General features: G+C 34.5%; 1 protein-coding gene across 3 annotated transcripts in view; it reads right to left on the bottom strand.

Annotated features, from left to right (window-relative positions):
• Nucleotides 1–22,695, bottom strand: part of LOC139151918 (BAI1-associated protein 3-like) — a 149,260-nt gene that overhangs the window by 93,207 nt on the left and 33,358 nt on the right. The gene's annotated exons all lie outside the window — the stretch shown is intronic.

The following is a 22,695-nucleotide window of genomic DNA, read 5'->3' as shown; positions in this document are numbered from 1 at the left end:
CTAAAACATCACTTTTAGCAATGCTCAAGTCATCCACAAGAACAAGAATTTCAATTCAAATATTATCAAACAAAAACCATGAAAAATGGGCTACAACTGTGAGAAAAAGGACTAACCTCAGAGGTGTTAATATAGCGGTGCTCATCGTTGCTCAGTCTGGTGATGTATGTATTCACAGGACAACTTACGGGCGCTTACATGTCCAGATTGCAGTGTAATGGAGCAGCCTCATGACAATCATGCTGATGTCTACTTCATATATCTTGAGTACCTGACATGCTTGCCTAGTCAATAACGCAGCCTAGCCTAAGATCCGCGTGTCTACTTCAAAATGAAAGTCCTGCAGTTTATTATGCTCATCTTTTGCCTGAGGAAATTAAAAATTATTCTCTTATGCCGATTTTTAAAGACTGCATTCACTGGTCACTGGGCAATTTTTCAGATCAGAGGACTATAAGTCTACTGTTCAACATGACATTGAAATTCAAAATGGTCGTTCACCTTCATCAAGGAAACACTCAAGTAGCAGATTTCATCTTAAAAAATATAAGACAGGTTCTTTTTTTAATTTTTGTCCCTAGGAGTATTTGAAAAATGAAACAGAAAAAAAGTCAGTCATGTGGAATGAGAGGATTGAAGATTTAAAGTTTTCTAAATATATGTAATGAAATATTCAGACTGTGTTATCCATCATTTGGCTAAATTCCCATTTCCACTCAGAGTCATTATCATACTGCTTTTTCTATCACAAAATTTAGACTAAGGCCAAGAAGAATATTTAAATTGTTCCTCAGAATTGTCACTTCTACTGTAGCCACTTTGGAAATTTTTTTTCAGATCACAGTACAGAGTTGTGAGACCATTGTGTATAATTTGTCAGGAAAGTGGTAACCGGCCTAAAACATGGCCGCACCTTGAGGAGGTTAAAAAGACAATACTTATACTTTTAGGGCATTTTTGTTGTTGTGTTTTTTTGTTGTTCTTCACATTTTTTTTTTCCTGGGAGCATTCTAGAATGCTAAGAATTTCTTCTGTCAACACTGCCTATATCAGTAATGCCTCTATTATAGTGGACATATACAGTTGGTTACTTTACAAACTAACATACACAGCTACCTTTCTCCTTAAAAGGTTTCCTAGTTCTCAAATTTGTATGGCATTTGCTGTAAGAATCAAATATATATCAATTTAATTCAAAAGATCAGAATGCATGAGTTTATTCCTTTTTGTCTTGTTAAACAACTTCTTATCAATCAAACTTGCTATTGATCTTATTATCAACTGAAAACGTATTGGTTTAACATTAACATAAAAACATTAAATATATTCATTCACTTTTTCTCAATTTTATATTTCGTAAGCTTCCTGTAAATTGTCAATTGCACTGATAACTTTACTTAAGATCACTTTAGCAGAGAATTTCTTATACTCTTCTCTCACATTTTTTGCATTGCCACAATTTTACATTGTCAATCTTCTATTTCATCACAATACGCGTTAACAAACACAGCTTTTCAGTTCTAAGCCAAAATTCACAACCGCTGCGGTACATTATACAAACATGTGTGGTTATCTAGCAACATATGCTAGCTTCCATTAGTGATTTAATGTCTTGAAACCTTACAGAGACTCAGTGTCTACACATCATAACACATGTTGAATACTTTACACAGTGAACTACACCGCATCCAAATTAAAGCACGGACAACTGCTCACTTAAACTATAAAACCGTGCCTGTCAAATTTAGCATGATATATTGCACCAGCTGTGTTGATGTAGTAACAAGACAAGTGACCAAGCGGCCAATATCGCGCCGCTGTTAGTTTGTACTGAAAAATCAATGTAAGAATTGCTGCACAGTATCCCAAAATAAAATTTAGAGAAAACTGGCATGTGTTAACCCTTAGCATGTGAAGTGAGCTATCTCAATATATGCATTGTGTTATCAATATGTACTAAATATTGCAGACTACTAATTGTGGTACTTATAGCTTTATGAACTTTGTATTAGAAAATGCAAAAAATTTGTGTAATTTCTAACATAGTGATTATGACTGTAGTGTTAATTGGAGTATCTTTAGGAAGACAATGTGGAATTTCAAGGCTATAAGACCAGTGATATCATGAGACGATGTTTTGACCAAAAATGAGCAAGCTAGCACCAAAACTTTGCACTTGCAAAAAATTCTCACAAATATGCATATGTATTTATTTGTTTGTAACTCAATAACAGCAACCCAAAGAATTTCAAAGCTGTATGACAGACTGCAGTGTTGCAGGCAAGGCGCGCCCTTGCGACAATGTCCCCAAATTGAACCAGTTGTCCCGCATTCTCGCATACTGCGGGTCACCTCAGGCACACTCACGAGTCGACTGTGCAGTGTGTTGGGTGTAGTCTGCAAGTAATTTGTGATACTGACGATGACCTTTGTTTTGCATGATTATTTTGAGGCTTATATTTTCATACTTTTGGAGCACAGATTAGAATAATTAAAACGCTGCACTTGATATTATAACTTGCTTGTAGTCCAAATGAGCCATCTGATCGGCAAATACAGTACATTACTAGCTGCTACATTACTTGCCTGAAATAAGCATAGTGATATAGTCCTGGTAGCTTGAATTTGTTTTGTGAAATTATTTATTAAAATGTAATACAACATTTGATTAACAACTGACGCATGTTGCCCCCAAAATGTGCAAAATGTCCCAAAGAATAACAGTGTCCCTTGGTTTAAAATACCTGGCTGCACACTGATTGTCTATGAAAATGTGCTTGAAAGAGAAACTATTAACTTGTGTGTGTTACTTCTCTGTATGGCCAAACTGAATAGAAAAATTTGTTTTTCTACAGCAACTAGAACAATATGAAAAACATTTGTAAGTATCTTCTTGATTGGCTGACGCAGAGATTATGAAACAGAGATATAACAGGTCATTGCACTTTGCACAGAAAATACTGTTCATTCATTATTCATTTATCAATATCTATTCCATTAATTCTTTATCAATAAATGTTTCAATTTATTTTTTACATATATTATTCAGTAAAGGTTTCAAAAATACACCACTGTAAACAAACCACATATCTCTACTATGAAAAGTATCACATTTGAATGATTTAAAACCTTAGATTATTCATTTTTATTGCCTATATCTAGTTGCGGTTACATTTACACGTACAGCCATGAGATGAATATCCTTCACCTTTGCTAGAGCGCCCTCAACATTGCATATATTTCTTGACTTTTGTTTTTAGCCATATTTGTCAAGGAAAAGACTTGCCAATTGCAGACTTTTCAAGGCCAATATCCATCATCACAGCCACCTTTTCCACTTTATATGTACAAAAGTAACATCACTGAGCCTACCTAAAATACAAATGTAAACTTATAAATCTACAATACAGCATGTTCAAACCAAGAGTACAATAATATAGTTCATTTTTCACCAAATTTGACCTGATTCTTTGCTTATAGGATCATGTTATCTTTTATGAGACCTCTTTCAGCTACCTGATCCTTGTCATTCGACATCTCAAAGCCTCTGGAACTGTAGTTTATTTGTGCCAATTCCATAGCCTGTATGACTGCTAGGTTTTACTATACCCGAAGGTGCGACCTCTCTTTGAACTCTCTCCAGAAAACAAACACATTTCTAGCTTAGTAGTTTCCTGACTTTACTGACTAAGATCGTCTGTGACAGTCATAAAAGAGGATGTGAGTTATTACTTGTATTAATCTACTTGTCACAAAGCCCCCACAGTCCTCAGTTTGGTTCAGATAGCTGACATTAAAAAAACCTCAATCTGAGCAAACACGACACACTGTTTGAATTTTGAATAAAGTAAAGACTCTCATAAGTTGGTGATAAAATTTATCATAGGTCTGGGGATAATGAAAGAATTCCCCTCACTACCAGTTTTATTTTTGCCAGTTTTGAATTTTGCCATAAAGTTGCAAAAAAATCACCCAAAACCCATTTTTCTAAATGTTCAACGAGTCAATTACAGTGTCCATGTAATTTCATTACGGAGCAAAATTAATAATTGCTGGAAAAAATCTGAACGATTTCTTTCTAGCTTCTACGGCAAGACATTCAATTTCAAAACTTACCAGTTTATGAGACTATGGCAAGGAAGTTTTTGCTTGGGTGTCTTGCTAAAAAAAGTCGAGCAAACCCACTGACCTAACAATGGAGATACATGTGACTTTGTTTGCTGTAATGTAAAAGGGTTATCATAGAAAGACAAGTTCAACACAAACAATCAGTTTTATGAAAAATTACAAACCTTTAAAATCATCTAACACTAGATAACATTCCCTGGAAGGAGACTTACTCAACTAAAAATGGCACGGTTACATGTAATTCTTCAAATGTCAGGGTTGGGTCACCTCAACTTCATCGATCCTCACATTAAACTATATAATATTTATATTAATCAATTGACGCTTTGAACATTTAATAATTCTCAAAAGTACAAAGAAAAAAACATATTTCCAACTACTCTTAGATTTTTAAGTTCAGTTTATACCATTTAAATACAGTTTACCTCCACACCATTTTCTACATCACTGTGAAATGAGACTCTCTAAAATGATCTACCTCAAGCTACAAAACTGTACGCTTCTTTGAACTAATGGATGTAGATGCCATACCAATCAGAGTCTTGTCCATTCTGTAAATGCCCCTAGGCATTAACTGCTCAATTCCTATTATAAGCTAGCAACTTTATGACTAGCAACTGTTCTTTGATGACTGTTACGGGTGTGTAATTTCAGAAATGAAGAAACACAGGGCTGTTTGCGCCTTGTGACATACCCTTATCGAAAATTCTATGTATGCCACTTGGCCAAAATCCTAGTACTGCAAATATGGCATTGAAGTTCAAGTTCATAGTATATCTACTTTACTGTTGCTGAATCAAAGAAATATAATTTCTGCTGATAAGGATTAATTAAAGGTTAATTACCACCAGTGATTCACTATTTTACTCATTTACCGGTAACATCCAAACCTTGATGTGGCACTATTGTCTTCACTGGCAAAGATTTCACCTTAACACAGAGGAATGGAGTACAAGGGGTAAACACTCCACAAGTCAACTGTAAAGAGTCTTTCCAATTATTTGCTTGAATGTACTGAGACCCTTCATCACTTTTCTATAAACTATATTTCCAATTTTATTGAAATAAGCTCGCTTCTTCTGTTTTTTAGCAGAAGATGTGCAAATCTTATAATCTATGGGAAAAAACATTGCAAGGAAAGTTATGCAACTGACATTCACTGATGATATTCATGTTGACGAAATAAACCAAAACCAATCAAAACACCATTTTGGAAACTAAAAAGACGTGCCAACAGCATGGATGACTTTCGTCTCATTTTAATAAGGTTACAATTTCCTTTATTAATACATCTTTACCATTTACGCTAGACCACAGCAGAGTGAAATTATTAAGTATAATAGCTGAGTATTTATACATACTGCAATGCTTGGTAGTTGTCAACTTTAAGTATAGTTGACAATATCTTAGTAATAGTGGGTGCATTATCATTTTAATACGATTATTCACTTTTATCAGGTCTATATGAGTTTGTGTGTGACTAGGTAATAATGTTGACATTCATGTATGAATACTTATTATCTCTTGAAAGCTAGTCCAAGTAAAATTAAATATTTATCTATGTTGCTTCAACATCATTGATTTCTTCTATCACAAATTATGCCTCAATGACCTGCAGGGTGATTGGGTGCCACTTATCATCATGACATATTAATATTTGCTTTATTGAAGAGCAAAGGCTAAGGTATAGTTCAACAACTTTGATGCACTCTGTTTGTGACAGCATTGCTCCATTGTCACTCTTCACACGTGTCACTGTCTGGCAAGGCTAAAAGGTACAGTTCTTAACTGCTGAACCAAAGTGACTACGAATGGAGACATGCACTGAGAATTGTCTCTGAGTTCATTTCCGGCTGATCTTTAAAACCCAGTTAGCCCAAGACTTTATATCATGTGAGGACCTATTATTATTCAATACAATTTAACAGACACCATTCTCACATTAAATAAATCACTCTGGGTGCAGGGTGAGGCCCAGAGAGGTCAAAAGATGTAAGAACAGTGCATTCTGAGCAGAAATGCCTGTTGATCATCACCACTGTAGGCACTTAATAATGTCAAATACAAGGAAATTGACAGAGAAAGGCCAGTTTAATGAGCAACAAATGCTAAATCAAATTTAAATGTAGTACTTTAAATCAGTCTTTATGATCGCCTACACACTATTAAATCTACTGTACTTGTGATGTATTTTTTTCCTTCCTTATCAAAACTTGATAAAATAAAGCAACAGGTGTCAAAATATACAACAGTTCTGAAAATTATGCAGCTTCATTTTTTTGAGCAATTAATGATCAAGGATAAATTGATACTAAAAAGGTAACATAACAGCACCACAGTTTAAGTTTCCATGGGCACACCAAGAAATGTTTATTACCTTAAAGCCCTCACGTCATCTCCTAAGCACCGTTAAGTTATCTTTAAATTCAGTTCCTCATTACTGTGCATTTCATCTTCCATTTAAAAGTCACTAAGTGCATCAGTAACGACATTTTCCAAATGTACGGCCACTATTGGATAATTATACATTCTACTAAAACTTGAAATTTCATTAGGTTCTTGAAATGTGATCTTACAATTTATGAACTCGTATCACTGCAGTCCACTTCAGAGATATGATTGCTGTATGCTATTTTTCTAAATTATTACTATTGGAGATATATTACCTAACTCATCTTCAATCACGTACATGCAGTACATAACAATGAGCACTAATGAATAAAGTTACAAGCTTCACTTTATATTCACCCTGATCTATTTTTGCAACACAATGGAATATTCCACAATGTAAAATTTGTAAGCAAATGTTCAGTTCTATTTTAACTGAAAAATGAGCATTTTTCCAAAATTCAACAAGTTTTGTTCAACCCATTCTGGAATGTCCTAATAAGGACTTCTGTAACAAGTCTCTGATAACTTGAGACAGATGGGATCACCACTGTAAAACTCATCCCTTACAGAGTTACATGCAACAGTCTAGACAAACTTAGCTTTGATGGTGTGTCTGCCTCATCAGCTGAACTGAAAAATCTACAAGAGAATTTAAAATGAAAGTTTAAACAGGTCTTTGGACAACTTAAGATTTTACAGCTTGGTGCGGCAGGACATATCTTGTTACTGGATATTAAACTTTGAAGTAAAAGAGTCCTGAAGCGGATGAATTTTAAATTTTGTTTTCCATGAAATTTCACTAGTCCTTTATGATTACATGAATTCACAATCACAAAGAGCCTGCTACTCAAAGCAAAACATGTAAACATGATAGCAGTCTGTCTTTCAGTTTCTGAGTCTGACATCGATTACAGAGTGTAACACTGGCAAACTCTCTATCTTCTCAGATTGTAAAGAGTTCAACATTTCCAGATTGATGCAAATGGAAAGTAAACAACAAACATTTGAATCACATCTACCAGAACAGATATCTTACTTTTCTCCATTATTCCTTTAAGTAGTGTTTTGTGACTGTACAAAAGAGTAGCTTACGATTACAAGTAATTTGCTTGTTTTTTAAATAACTATGACATTGTTGACCTTACATTGGACTAATTGAAGTGAAGCCATTAAATCGTTTCACTTCATTGATTTGAAATTTTCCATATAAAAGATCAGCCTTAGAAAAGTTGGAGGTGGACTGGATCTTCTCCGGGTTAAGTTATTAAAGTGCTAATGTGAACACATATAGCCTCAGGACACAGTATAGAGCAGTCAGTTTACAGGTATTACCTGCCTGAACTCAATGAGTCTCCGTTGGAATATCTTTCACTCATCCAGAGGAAATTCAAGAACTTTTCAAGGGACAGGCTGTGGTAAGATCAACATGGATTGGACTAATTACACTAGCCCAGTTCAATTCAATCTTTGATAAGTAATTTAAGTTTGTCAATGTATAAGAGAAAGGACAGTTAAACAAAAACCCATGCAAATTCTACATTGAATAATATTGCCTAGGTCATTCAATGGGAGAGAAAAGTCTTCCTTGCGTGTGAAGCTAGTCAGTGAAAATTCAATTACCGGTAACATTTACATTTGTTTAAAAAACACACAGAGTGACAGATGACATTTGTGATGATTAATCACATTCAGGAATACAGATTAACCCAAGGTGAAGAAACTTAGTGTCAAGATCATTCTATAATCTGATATCCTCAATTTGTAACCACTTGAACAGATCAAATTAAGGTTGTGTTTCTGCTATGACAAGTCTCAAGGGAAAAGAAGTCTCCAGAAACTGTATTCACTATGTACAGTGAGAGTTTTCTGAATGGCTTGAATTATTACTGTTTTCATTGTTTGATTGACTACTCGTGTATTTTATTTACCTTTGTTTTCATTAATTATCATTTTAAACAACTGAACGCCCATATATTGAAAATAATAGTTGATATTAATTCACTGTTTCCTTTTGTTTGTTTGGTTTTCATACAAAAAAGGAGATGAGTGTTATAGACTGGGATTACACTTTTGAGTGAAAACAATGGGAATTAGAATTTTGTGTCAGAAACAAATGAAATGTTTTCTTCAAAGCTAAAAAAATCATTAGGATTAATTTTAATGTTGGGGTTTCAAGAAACACTCTCAGAAGGAATGATATAGACCAAAATAACACTTAAATTACCAAGGACCAAATAGAAGAAGTGCATAAAACTCAACCCAATTGAGAGTCAATTCATATACACTATCTGAAATATAATTTCAATATTTGCACATCTGACACAAATCTAGCTCCATTAAACAGGGATATTAAAAGTTGCTGAACTTTCCTCAAACATTTACCAGACACCTACGGAAAATTCCTAGTTAAATACTGTGTATGTGAGAATATCTTGTGAAGTACAGTAGAGAAATGAAAAGTAACATTACTTCATTATAATTTCTTGACATTTCAAAGTGTTGTTTGCCACTGGGAATATCAACACTGTTACTTGACTCATTAAACTGTGCATGACATGTAGATTAAGCTTTGCTCAAATGCACGGAATCTACCAACCTGAGAATTTAAATCCATCAAAAATATCAATATCCCTAAGGAACTGAAAGCTTATCAAACAAAGTGTGTTATTCCATTAATCAAACGCCAAAAGATTACAGCCATGAACCGGTATAAGAATAACTTTTTTTCAGCCACCTTGAGGCTGTGTATAAGCTAACAAGAGTATGGAACACAGTGGCATGAAATCTGCATACAGTGTTTTCTGACTAAAGAAGTTTACAAGGGAAAGCAATCATCTTGGCCATGTGGGGTATCAAAATATCCTAGTGTAATGACTTTTTATTTGCTCCTCTCTAAAGGCTCTGCTATCTCTGGATACCTGCCCTCTGGGATATTGCTATCTCCAGTGAGCACCGATGACATTTCAATGAAGTCAAAAGAGATACCTAAAGTCTGATTGGTCTACTAAAAAATTTAAACTGGTGGCCGGCATGATCTCACTATACTTGTAATCGTTATGGATCACAAAATGAGGTGGTTTATCTGATCTCTAAAATCTTGTTCATGAGAAAAAGGAACACTGCAAAACTGACAATTGAATTAGTTATTCTCCCCTCATAAATGAGACAAGAATCAAACTTCTATCTCTCCTTTCTTTTGCCTTCAAAGTTTTGTTATTTTAAATGTCAAACAGCCAGGGCGGTTTCCATCATACAGCATCAAGGTACTCCAACATATATGTGTTCTAACAGACTGCATACATATTAAATACAGTAGCATTATGCATGGCATTACCCTCAAATTTTCTATGATTTTATTGATGACAAGCAATCATGCATGCTCTTTGATACAGGAAAATTTGTTATCTCAGTCATGGCTGTGACAATCATAGTCTTCTGACAAGCTGACAAAATTGTGGCAGAAATATCCAGACCGAGGTATTTTATCAACAAGAGGTCACTGACCATGGTACGACCACTTGAGTTGTCCTTGTTCTTTAATAATGCCATGGAATGACATTGTAGAGTGATAATGATGACTTTCACTGACAATTTTCATTCTGCCGTTGAATCATGCCAAGGGCTCATTCAATCTATCTTGTCATTCCTAATTAAGACACCTACCTGCTCACAATGAAATGCAAATTCAATGATCATTTGCCTTGGGTTGTTTTTTTATTTGCAACGTATCCCAATCAAACTCTGAAAGCTGCAAGAGATCCTTCACAAGAAAAGGCTTGTTTACAGAAATGTCATTGTGTTGTTAGTTTCATGCATATGTGATTCCTTCATGTGGAACAGAATATTCAAAATAAAATCTTTGGGATTGAGTTTTGCCTGGAGTTTTGTTCTTCAAAAAGGCAAACTCAATCAAAGGTATACACTGTATGACTCTAACGACAACATGAATCTCAACTCATACATTTTAAACATTATGTATTAGATTTCCCATAGGTTGCAAAGCCATTTGTCTCCATTCTATGACAAATACCTGTCTTCACTACAACACTTCATCATCACTGCAACCAGGGCACAGACTGCTATGCAGACATCTAAAACAGCCAGCAATCAATAGCTTTTTCTTACTTTCATCAAATCCACAGGGAAGCCAATGGAAATTTGCCTTGATCTTTCTTTCTAAGCATACATGACTATCATCCATTACGGTATTTCTCTATGGAACTTGAATACTTTTCTCAAAAATCCCAAGACGCACTCTCACATGAAAAATGAATATCACAATATACATATAACAACCACAGACACACAAACACACAGGTGTGTGTGTGTGTGTGTGTGTGTGTGTGTGTGTGTGTGTATATATATATATATATATATATATATATATAAATATATCTGTGTGTGTACATACATGCATACATACATGCATACATGCATATACATACATACATACACACATACAAACATACATATATGTGTGTGTGTGTGTATGTGCATGTGTGCTATTAGGTGTGTAGCGGTGTCTGTGTGGGGAGTATGCTTGTGTGGGGGGATGCAGCCAAGAAGAAAAAAAATGCAAGCTGTCCACCTTTTTAATATCTTTTGCATGTCCAATTGTTGTCTATTTTATCAAACATTATGCAACTATTAAACAGTTATAATACTTTGCTTCACATTTTCAATCAGACAATCACATGTTAACACTCAGAAGCCAATACTATAGGGTGGAATATAGTGCAAGTCAAAATTCAGAAATAATGCCTTTTTGTCGGGTATTAAGCTGATTGTTCTTTCAAAGAGAAGATGAAAACATCTAAAACATTGATTCCTAAAAAAGTAATAGAAAGTATTGGCAGTGCCACAAAATCAATACAGGTGTTTTTCACAAAATTGAACCTGCAGGTTTCATGGATAAATCAATGATGCGCTTACGTCAATCTGTGCAGGACCTAGTTGTGGTTTATACAGCTGCTATCATGTGTTTTCACTAATTTATCAGAAAGATTCACAATCATACCATGCAGCTTATCTAAGGGTACTCTGTTTTCATGCATTTCATGATTTTCATAGGAATTTGATTCTGATGCAGAAAATACATTAATTTATTGGATAAACAAAACTCAGTTTGCTGCTAACATAGCAGGTATGAAAGTTTCAGGTTTGTGCACAAGTCATTGTGAATTAACAGAAAGAGAATAGAACGCTGGGGACTTTTTTTGAAGAGGGTGTACAAATGGGACTTGGACTTGTCCACTTAAAAGACTGGATAGAAATGCATGTTCACAAGCAGACCTCTCACAGGAGAGAGATCTGCCACTTTATCAGCAATTCAGTTCAGGCACACAGCACTCTAAATGATGCTCAAAGTCTTCATGCTCAGTTTCTGGCACCTAATACTTTCAGCGGAGGTCACAACCTCCACACGTGAATTCATCTCTGGGGTTTATGCACCAAGCTTTGATCAATCATCAGCCACTCGCCGCTGCTAGACTTGGTTCCATCAGAGTCTTTGGAAAGACGGTCATTTAAAACTTGGAAACAAATTACTAACACTGTAGTAACAGATTCATTAGTCGTTATTTTACAATAATAAGGAGACATGATCATTAAAATCAATTTAATTATTTTTACATGCTGATGTACTGCGAGGGAAAAATGCAATTATGATGAATAAAATATTAGATATTGTCTATCGCATTGTTGGAAATATATTAGGTTTCTGAATTTAATGAAAATTTATCGTTTGTTCTCATGCTGTTGCCAAGATACAAATATGACAAATTTTAGATCTGATAAATATCATTGATACCATATGATATAAGGCATAATTCATCTTTGTAATTTTGAGGTTATAAAATCCGCTTCCTTGATGTACTGTTTTTATATGCTAAGCACTGGGCATGCGGTACTCATTTTGTGATTTTTTTTAATTTTGGTCCCTGTTCTATGAAGTAGCTAAATAACTATAATATATGAAAACACTATTCAGTTTTGAATTTATAGCTTCAACTGGCTGTCACCATTAAACCATTGTCTGATGGGCTGGGACAGACAATATGCACCACATTTCCTTACATCTACCTCATCAACAACATGAAATCTTTCAAATTCACAAAACAGAATCCTGTCAGTTCACGATGGCTAAAGATCACCTGTGAGGGCAGTGTTCTTGTGTCAAGATGAACAAGAACAGTGATCAGATGTGTTTTTGCTAGCTGCAACATGATGTCACAAGTCATTGCACAAGATGCATGTTTCTTGTTGTTTAATGTCGGCCAAGGGGTTATTAGAATGGGCTTCAACCACTCCAAACTTGACAGACTCTTGTGTGTTGATCTTCAAAGAAAACCGAAAAATAGATTATTCCACCGATACCTTGTCCTCAGCTGTTCAGACAGATCATTGATCTGTAAATCTGCACATAAAAACGGTTCTCCTTTAATGGTTTGAAAAGAAACATATGAAAAGAGAACTGGTTTTTAGTCAATTACATCACGCTATTCTCCGCAAGCTTGTCCTCATATATCTGTTAACAGCCTATTTACTGTTTTGCCCAGTGGCCAAACTTCTACTTTACAATATCTTCCAACTTTTCCCCCGCAACACTTCACATGAACACCTAATGTATCACACTTTGCACTTTGGTGCCAAAGAAATGTAAATGTCAGCACAATATCCAGCCTTCAAATCCATCAATATTAATGAGATATTTTCTCCAGGTAAACTGAAACCTCTGTAGTTTTGCTGATATCCACTCTGCACATCCAAATCAATATTTCATACATGTAGGCATTATGTCAAATGTGGTAATCTCCAAGGATAGACGGAAAACACTCTGTTTGCTGTAAAGAAACATTCGCTTTTTCAAATTTTAAGAAATTATCGCATTGTCCATATATATTGTATATATAATGCTTAAAAACTGTTGACAAATAACAGTGCTCTTGTTCACTAATCATTTTTCATTCTCTCAGGATGTGACAAAGTTTTATCAAAACCAATATTTCGTAATCAGCAACTGTAACACCTACATTACATGTGCATTGCAAAACTGGACACCAATGTGATCTTTTCAGTCACATTTGGTTAAAAATTAATCTTGAGAGAAAATATGACAAATTGCAGTAAAGTACAAATATGTACTATGTACATGTAGGTCCTGCACTGAGGTTGAGAGTTTATTTTTTCTGCACTTATTCATGGTACTTCATAAACTTGGTATTCAAAAACATATTATATAAATGGCACATACTTTATATTGCAACAAAAAATATGTTGACATTTTAAAATATTCAAACAGTGAACAGGCAGTCACTCAAATATTTATGCATGGGCTGTAGGTGGAAGAATTCAAGTGCGGATTCAAGTATTCAACCATGCTACATTGAGATTACCAAAATGAATTCTGACAAAAAAAAGCTTGACTTACTGTCAGAGTTATCATTAACCAAGTGATCACCATGACATAAACTGAGTCATTACTGTTTCACAACACTGTGATAAATTTGCCATTATTGCTGAGATTTAATATTGGAAGGGACCTCATAAATTTCTTTCGTTTTGCACCTTGGCATGGATAATTTGCATGTACAAAATTGTTCAGAATGTCAAACAGGGATCATATCAGTGAATGGCATCTTATCTTGTGTTATTCAAAACCGGAGAACTCATTATATCCATGAAAGCAAGCACATAAACAGCAGCCACCGTTAAGCCTGAATAATTCTCCGATTGCCCCAAAGTTATAAAATTTATCAGTGTTTTTGTGCGATTTGATAGATGCTAGAAGTGAAAACTCACATAATTCAGGGAGAAAAGAACAGGAATTGATCATTGACGATGCCATTTGCAGACCTGAGAGACGTCAAAAATTTGTACAATCAGTGATTTTTATGAGAATTGCCCTACAAGCAGAAATTCCCCTAATCACAATATCAGGCCAGGAAATGGTGAATTTATTCTAGTACACTCAGTAAACCTATTCTGAGGCAAAGTTAATGGTACAAAATTGGCTTCCCATGATTTAAACTTTAATTTCTGCCGAGGAAGGAATGAAACTGGCACTATTAATACAGAGCTTTGTTCACAGACATCATTTCATCCAATAAAATCAAACTGGCTGGGGGATTAGACTTAGGCTAGGAATTATTGCTATTCAACCTTGCCGAAGACATGATGTTCAAAATGACAACATTTTGACAAGGATTGACAAGTAGTTCTTTTCTGTCCCTGACAGTCAGCTTTGTAGCCATGGAGATGACCATCCAATGTCAGCTGGGAAACTAATTTGACATCCCAACGGTTTGAACTACATTGTAATGATGTTGTAGAATCCAATAATACACCATTTTTAATATCAAACTGCTCAATATGTTCTTCTGTGCACATTGTGTATTTCTAATAGATACACAAGTCAAAGAATACAAAGCTTAATTAAAATTTGTTTTTCTTCGTCCTTTGACTTAAAAACCTAATAATATTATTATTCTTGGAAAACGACTTCAAATGTAGCATAGCCAGTCATGCACTGACCCCAATCAAGCACACAGCCCCTCATGCCTACAGCCCCACAGCACTGTATACAGTCAACATGTTTCTCTACCCCCTAAAATCATTCACAAGACCATTGACCAGCTTAATGTCCCAACAATAATTTATACACAGATCATTGAGGTCTTGAGTAGGGGGGTAGTCTATAAAAGACCTAATGACTGGAATTCAATTGACTGGAAAAGCTGGTCTCGAGATGCACTAATCAGATTGAAGATCGATAACAGTAACAAGGAAGCAGTCGGAATTCCCAATTACCCACATCACGGCAAATTAACCAGTCACTTATAGGCTAGTTATATATATACCGGTACCACTCAATTTATTTCAAAGTTACACTGTATTTGGCATTTTTTAGTTTAACGCATCAATACACTATACATTTTATTCAAATCTACTCTGAAAGTAACTTCCGATAGTGCAGAGCATGATATAAATCACTATATACTCAACACAACTACATACACGACTTCAAAATCACCTGTAATTGACAGGCTTATGCTACATTGTCTACTTGTTGAAGGGTGAAAATGCCCAAACTATTCAATTTTCCCAAATGTACTAGGCCAAGTCATGCATCACTTCTTCATTAGTCCTCTTTGAATTCAGAAATAGATGTTGCTGTATGTTGAATATGTGATATATGAGTCCTGCTACACTGCATTGAACCCTCTGGTATCGCTCTGAAACTAAGCCACCTCCACATAGAACTGTTCCATCTACAAGGACTTAATTCTTCCACCTGCTTTGAAGCGTTTGCAATTTATTAATTAATACAGCTGCAGTCGTCATCCATCAATACATGTCTAATTGGATTATGCATAGTTTAATAACTGCCTTACTTTCTGAGAAAATTTTCTGTCGATTGGGATCAAGTTACAAGCTGCAGAGAAGAGCAGGATTAACAGAAATGACGAGAGACGTGACCATAAATTATTTATAATACCGGCAAATTGAAAGATTTCCTTTGCTTGTCTTCTTTTGAATTAAGGATTTCAATTTGTAATTTATTATTTCAAATGACCTTAAGCAAGGTCAATTTTTTATTTCAAAGTGACCTATATACAATTGGCAGCCGAGTGACCCGCCTAATTATTCAAATTGGTACACAATAGTTACTGAAAAAAATTACCTGGCAAAATTCTTTAACTAGCGTCATCGAAATGTTTCTATTCATAACAGATCCTCTCTCTCCAAATTTGAAATGAATGACATCCACTTTACAAGTTTTATTCGACATTATGTTTTCTCAAATGAATTTTACATTTAAGGAAAGAAGTCGTTGTGCAACTTTCTGATTTGTAAATAAACACACACTAGGTCTTTCACAAAACCTATGACAGCTACTCTAAAGAGCTGTAAATTTTAATATTTATGATAATTAAGGAAAACAAATTTGTTGCAACAATAAACCCTTTTCGCCACCATGGTTTGTCCCAAACTCATTGTTATCAATGGTGAATGTGGACCTGTTTACAGGGAATTGGGGTGAACAGGTTTAATGAGCATCTCCGGTGTACTGTGAGTACCAAGTACATTTGTCTGTGTATAGTAAAGCCTCTCTGTGATTTTAATGTCACCAACCACATTCGTTAGAAGAATTACAGCAGCTATAAAGCAAAATTTCCAACATTTATTTATTAATTACTGTCTTCACTTCTAGTAATTAAAAATTAATTTCAGTTGATTCTTGGTCACAGAATTCAGCAAACATAAATAATTAAACAAGCATGTACCTAGGTCAAGCATAAAACTCATGATACCCTTCAAGGGTCTGTTTTTAATTATGGATGTTTTGTCTCAAGGATATAATAAAACTTTATTCCTATTTCAACAGAAGCAATGTCTATCATTTTCCTATGCTTTTCCTTTTCTGCTGATACGATAAGAGTGACTGAGTGACGTATTGACTGATGATATTCATCCACTACTGACCTGAGTAAGTTTGTCAATTTGATCTCATTATCAGCTCAGACAAGAATTAAAATTTTAACAATTTTCACAGACATGGCTCACAAGTTTACCTCCAGCAAGAGCATGGAAATTTAGTTTCCTCAAAAGTGTTCAAATTACACGATTTCTCTCGCAACATCAGACAAATATTGACAAATCTTGCCCGACAGATAATGATCAGATTTCAAGCACAATGCTTCATATGACATGACAGTATGATCGCCAAGGCTTCTCAATACATACATTACATACACTCACATTGCCTAAACCAAAACTGTTACTCGTCTTACATCTCAGTAGTTATAGAAAATACTTCTGAATCAGTTGAATCTCGATACAAGATGTGTCCTGACACTGAAATGTTTTCATCCACCGAATATGCATAACAAACTTGTTTATAATATCAAGTTTATGAATATTTATGTATCACCCATAGCTTCGTGGCCATTTTTAAATCTCTCTACAGCCTCAAAATATTTGTTAAACCATTAGATTATTTGCATATTTGCATTAGAATTGATCCAATTTCAATGTCTACCTTTTTCTTTACAGTACGACATATTTGTCAGCACATATTGACATATCAATGTATTTCTTATGTCAAATGAATGTTATTCAAATATTATTATGCAATTCAAATGTTCTATGGTTTGAATTACATGCAATGTTTGTCCTACTATGATTTACAGAGGAAAGAGAGCAGAACGCTCAACAAATCCATGAGGAAAATGACATGAATATTAAACGAAGTAACTTGCTCACGCAAGAGGACATCACAAGGTGAAATATTCACATCAACACAGTTACAGTAATTTCCTATTTTGTGTATTACATTGAAAGTCATGGGCCATATATTCCCTGATCTGTTCAACTCACAGATTCATTAGATTTTTGAAAGAAATTTAACCATCATTTATTCCCTTCTAAATTCCTTGAATGGACAGGTTAATATCAATCACAGATAAATTCCATGTACATTCTCAACAACAAAACAGCTGTGGGAAAGAGTTGACGATCAAAATTACAGCACAGTTTTAGATATAACATAAGATGCAGTCAATACAACGGAAGACAGAAATCTATCATCTAGATCTAGTTACAAGAATCATGAGAGCTGAACATCTGATATTCGGTGTTTTCAAGGAAATGTGCAGTCTTCTGTTCCAACAACAAAAGTGAGAACAAATTTATATCAGACTGGTATAGATCAGCAAATCCAAAAATCACCACCAGAATGACTGGACGTAACATTGTAAAAGGGGAATGCAATTTTTAAAGTGAAACTGTATAAGATAATGTATATGATATGGTGCGTCAAGAAGAGACAATGGTTTTGAGGAGAACAAATACATTCCACCTGGTAATGAATGTTATTTGCATGGCAGTGGGCTACAGCAGTGACATGGAAATGTTCATGAACGAAATCAAAACATAACTATATCTATAGATAAACTGGAAACAAGATTTCAAAGATGGCAATTAATTTAGATGAAGTATAGATATGAAAATTAACAGCATCATATACATAGGGAAATAATACGAAAACATAAACCATAGTTTTCCTGACTCACATCAATAAAAAGCAACCCTCAATATAATAATCTATATAATAATGATATTTGTAATCATCATGAAGTTGAAGGGACTTGGATTTCTCCTATTATCTTATCTGTGCATTGGGAATATGGTTTCAGAGGATGCAACAATCTAAGAGGTGCTGAGCCTGTTGAACTTTACTAGTATCTACAAGCATATTTCTGTCACTCAGATGTATGATTTGAGTGTGAGGCAAATGGATACAAAGACATTCCTTCAAAAGAATCGCTATCATAATATTATTTTTCTATGATAAGGAAACCAAAGAACAGTAGTAGCTATTTTGGCTCCCACTTGAGTGCTTACATTCTGCACTTCACATAATGACCCTTTAGCAATTCTACTTCACATGACCATCTGCATGGACAACAACTCCAACAAGCAAAGGTTGGAACAAGAATATTTTGGATACAAGAATACTGATATTTAATAGACCTCATAGCTTGATCTCTTTTAGGTCAATTTTTTTATAGTGAAGGAAAACAGTATTTTCGAAATGTTACCGTACTTTTAAATTACCAATGAAATTGACAGACAGATATTTTATCTTTCTGAACCATAAAATATTCACACCAGATGAAGAATCTGTTGAATATTTTACGTCAATTTTGTGTTTTATCAAGGACTGAATGAAATTCTGTTCTTATCATGACAAGGGTCATTTTCTCATTAGCCATCATCTATGATCCATCCTCATCTCATGCATTTACTATTAGCTTTAAAATTTCAGTCTTTAGTGAATGTTGACTTACAAAATAAGGTATAGTACTTCAACACACAGGTAATTTTGTTTTGAAATGTTTAGGGTATTTTTCAAGATCAAAAACTGAAAAACTAATTTGAAAATGTTGCTTATATTGTTTGATGATTTGAAACTTTATGTCACAAATCATTCACTGACCAGAAAAACCTTTAAATTAGCTTTGCATAAATTAAGTTATGATTGGAAAACTCATTAAATACAAATGCCAGTGGACTCAATAATGCCTGACCCTCTACGGTATATCCACTTGTGGGATACACAAATGGTTTTTCAAGAAGTAAGATGGCTTAGACATGATCTGGACAGGATGATATCTGCTATCTATTTCCATAATCTCCTTCCAAGATTGTGGAAGTATATTACATACATTTTAGTAAATACAAATGCCAGTGGACTCAATAATGGCTGACCCTCTACGGTATATCCACTTGTAGGATACACAAACGGTTTTTCAAGAAGTAAGATGGCTTAGACATGATCTGGACAGGATGATATCTGCTATCTATTTCCATAATCTCCTTCCAAGATTGTGGAAGTATATTACATACATTTTTTTCATGACTTGATCCTGATGCCCATTAAATTCACTGGATTGAATTAGGACATTTGGAGAATTTGTGTGTCCTTGGAATGTTACCTGGGCTTGTTGCCAATGGTTGTCAGGGCTTACATGTATAAAATCTGTGGCTAGATCTACATTTTCTGCAGTGACTCAGACAAACTGTATTCTTTGCGTGTCTCGTATTTCATGTCAAATTCTACATTTACCTGAATGCATTCTCAGGCATCAGAGACTTGAGCAATATCGTCTTTCAGGCAAGCTTGTGTAAATCATGAGTTTCATCAGAAACATTGTTTTTTTTTTAATTTGGTTGTAAATGTTTTTCAACTACTAAGGCCCATTAGTTTTCAGCCAAAATTGCATCTGCTTCTGTGACAGCCCTGATGTAAATATTACAACATGTCTTGTAATTCAAAATTCTGTAAATGAATCTGATCCTGTATATACTGATCATTGTGATGATCACACACACACACACACACACACACACATATATATATATATATATATATATATATATATTATATATATATATATATATATATATATATATATATATATATATATATATATATATATATATATATATATATATATATATTTCCTTAATATATATTTTTTATAATTACTTCATCTTTGCTAATTGCCCTTAATAATGTCAGACATATCGTACCTTACAGTATCTTACTCAACCTTAAATTTGTCCATATACGGTTCTCCGAATTCATGACATGCAAAGCTCTGATGGAGGAGGAAATTGTACTTCTGCAACATTATCATCTTGTCTGGCTTGTGCTTCAGATAAGGAAGCAGTTACTCAATATCAAATTACAATGCAAAGAATCACTATTGACTCAAATTTTATCAAAGATATCCTACAAGGTACTGACATGTTCCTAGAAACAGCAATCTGCCATGCCATATATGGCTGCATGTAGCTTTCACACTTATACAGTAGTTTTGACAAATTATGACAGAACACTAACACTGGATATATGAGAACAGAAGCAGTAGAGCTTACAACCTTATAAGTGATGATTTCATGTGTTACAGAGACAAACAATATCATCATCTCCACCATTTTCTACCAATCAAATGCAAATATGTAATGCTCCCATGTATGTCAAAAATAACTAGGGCTTCCCTTCAGAATCACTAGGCTGTCAGGGAAGTCCCTGTAAAGGTTCCATCCTATGGGATGTAATGTCCAGGGTACAATATTGTTGCAACAAGCGTATTTATAGTTATTCATAACAGGGAATTTTAGTGGCTTTTATGACAAGCATAAAACTGCATACATAGTGTTTTTCTTGCTTGCATCATTTCAATGGTTCCAAGAATCCGACAGCTGGATTTTACTAAGAGTTTCCTAAACCTCCAAGAGTGATTTTTTTTTATTGGCAAGTATTCATAAATTTATTAATCTATTCATTTTTATGGGCAAGTATTCATAAATTTGTAAAGCTACTGCTTAATGTCAGCACATTCACCAATATTGACTCAATCACATGCAATAAATTTTTGTCTGACACTGACAGAATGCGAACCTTGTAACGTTGATAAAAGTTCCAAGAGACAGAACAAAAGTTTTGCGCATTCTGAGTAATTACATATCAGAAAACACTGCCATCATATTGGATTGGCGATAATAAGATAGATCATTATGATGGTTCAAAGCATTATTATGTTGATGGAGAACATGCAGCAAACTATTTACTATGAATTAAACAAGCACATCAAGCAGTGTACAAAAGTCTCTTTGAGTCAATTTTATCAGGATTCCGAGAAATTTCTTTGTATCATATGATTATGATGCACATTATTAAATTTTCTGGTAAGGTATGAAGAATTATTATTATTATTAATGAGAATGGGGTCTCAAAATCTCCATATTATAGGCTCAATTAATGGAAAGAGAGCCATGTGGTATAGAAGGCAGTGTACTTAACAGATTTGCACCGATGATGTTGTCCTCCCATCTGCTCCAACTTCCACCAATGACAGTCATTGTACTACAACCTACATGTAGCATTTCAACTCATACACAAGCTTTCAGTTTATTGGTTCTGAAGTGAGTTAATGTCAACAGGATGTCTAACCCTGGGGCCTGGGCACAAAGGGGCACACAGTCCATGTAGCCGACAATGAGATGCAAATGATATGCGGTTAAGGTCTCCTCACCTAACTTTCAGCTGGTTTTTCACTTTCTACTATTTTTATAGTATTTTTTACAAAGGCACAGACTTATTCTACCTTCAACTCAAAACTGACGGTGATTTTGTAGCTCATTCGTTACTATTTTTAATAGTTTTTGGTAGCCGGTAACAGACACTTCGTGTTCGTGTCGGCTACATGGACGATCTGCCCACAAAGGATACACAGGGACCATTTATACAGAAGGTAATGTTCAAACTGTTGACTCATGGCATTCGTTTATTCTGAATAACTCGGATGTCATCAAATCAATTTAGCAATTTTAATATTAAGTTCCATCTGGAGGGCAAAGAGTTTCTGATCACAAGCACAAAATGACTTTTGAAGGTAATTACCCGTGTGGTACCATTCAATAATTTGATAATATACAATGTACACTGTTCATGCTAATTAATCTGATGCATGGTGATCTCACAGATAAAATGCCGAAGACACTGACATTCAAAAGACAGATGATAAACCATCAAATCTGAAATGCATAAATTAATTTCTGTCAATAATAGAGCAAACCTTTACAGTATGAAGTACATCTTTGTGA

The sequence above is a fragment of the Ptychodera flava genome, chromosome 15, assembly GCF_041260155.1.
Source record: "Ptychodera flava strain L36383 chromosome 15, AS_Pfla_20210202, whole genome shotgun sequence".
NCBI classification, from domain to species: domain Eukaryota; kingdom Metazoa; phylum Hemichordata; class Enteropneusta; family Ptychoderidae; genus Ptychodera; species Ptychodera flava.
This window is presented reverse-complemented; position numbering and strand designations above follow the sequence as displayed.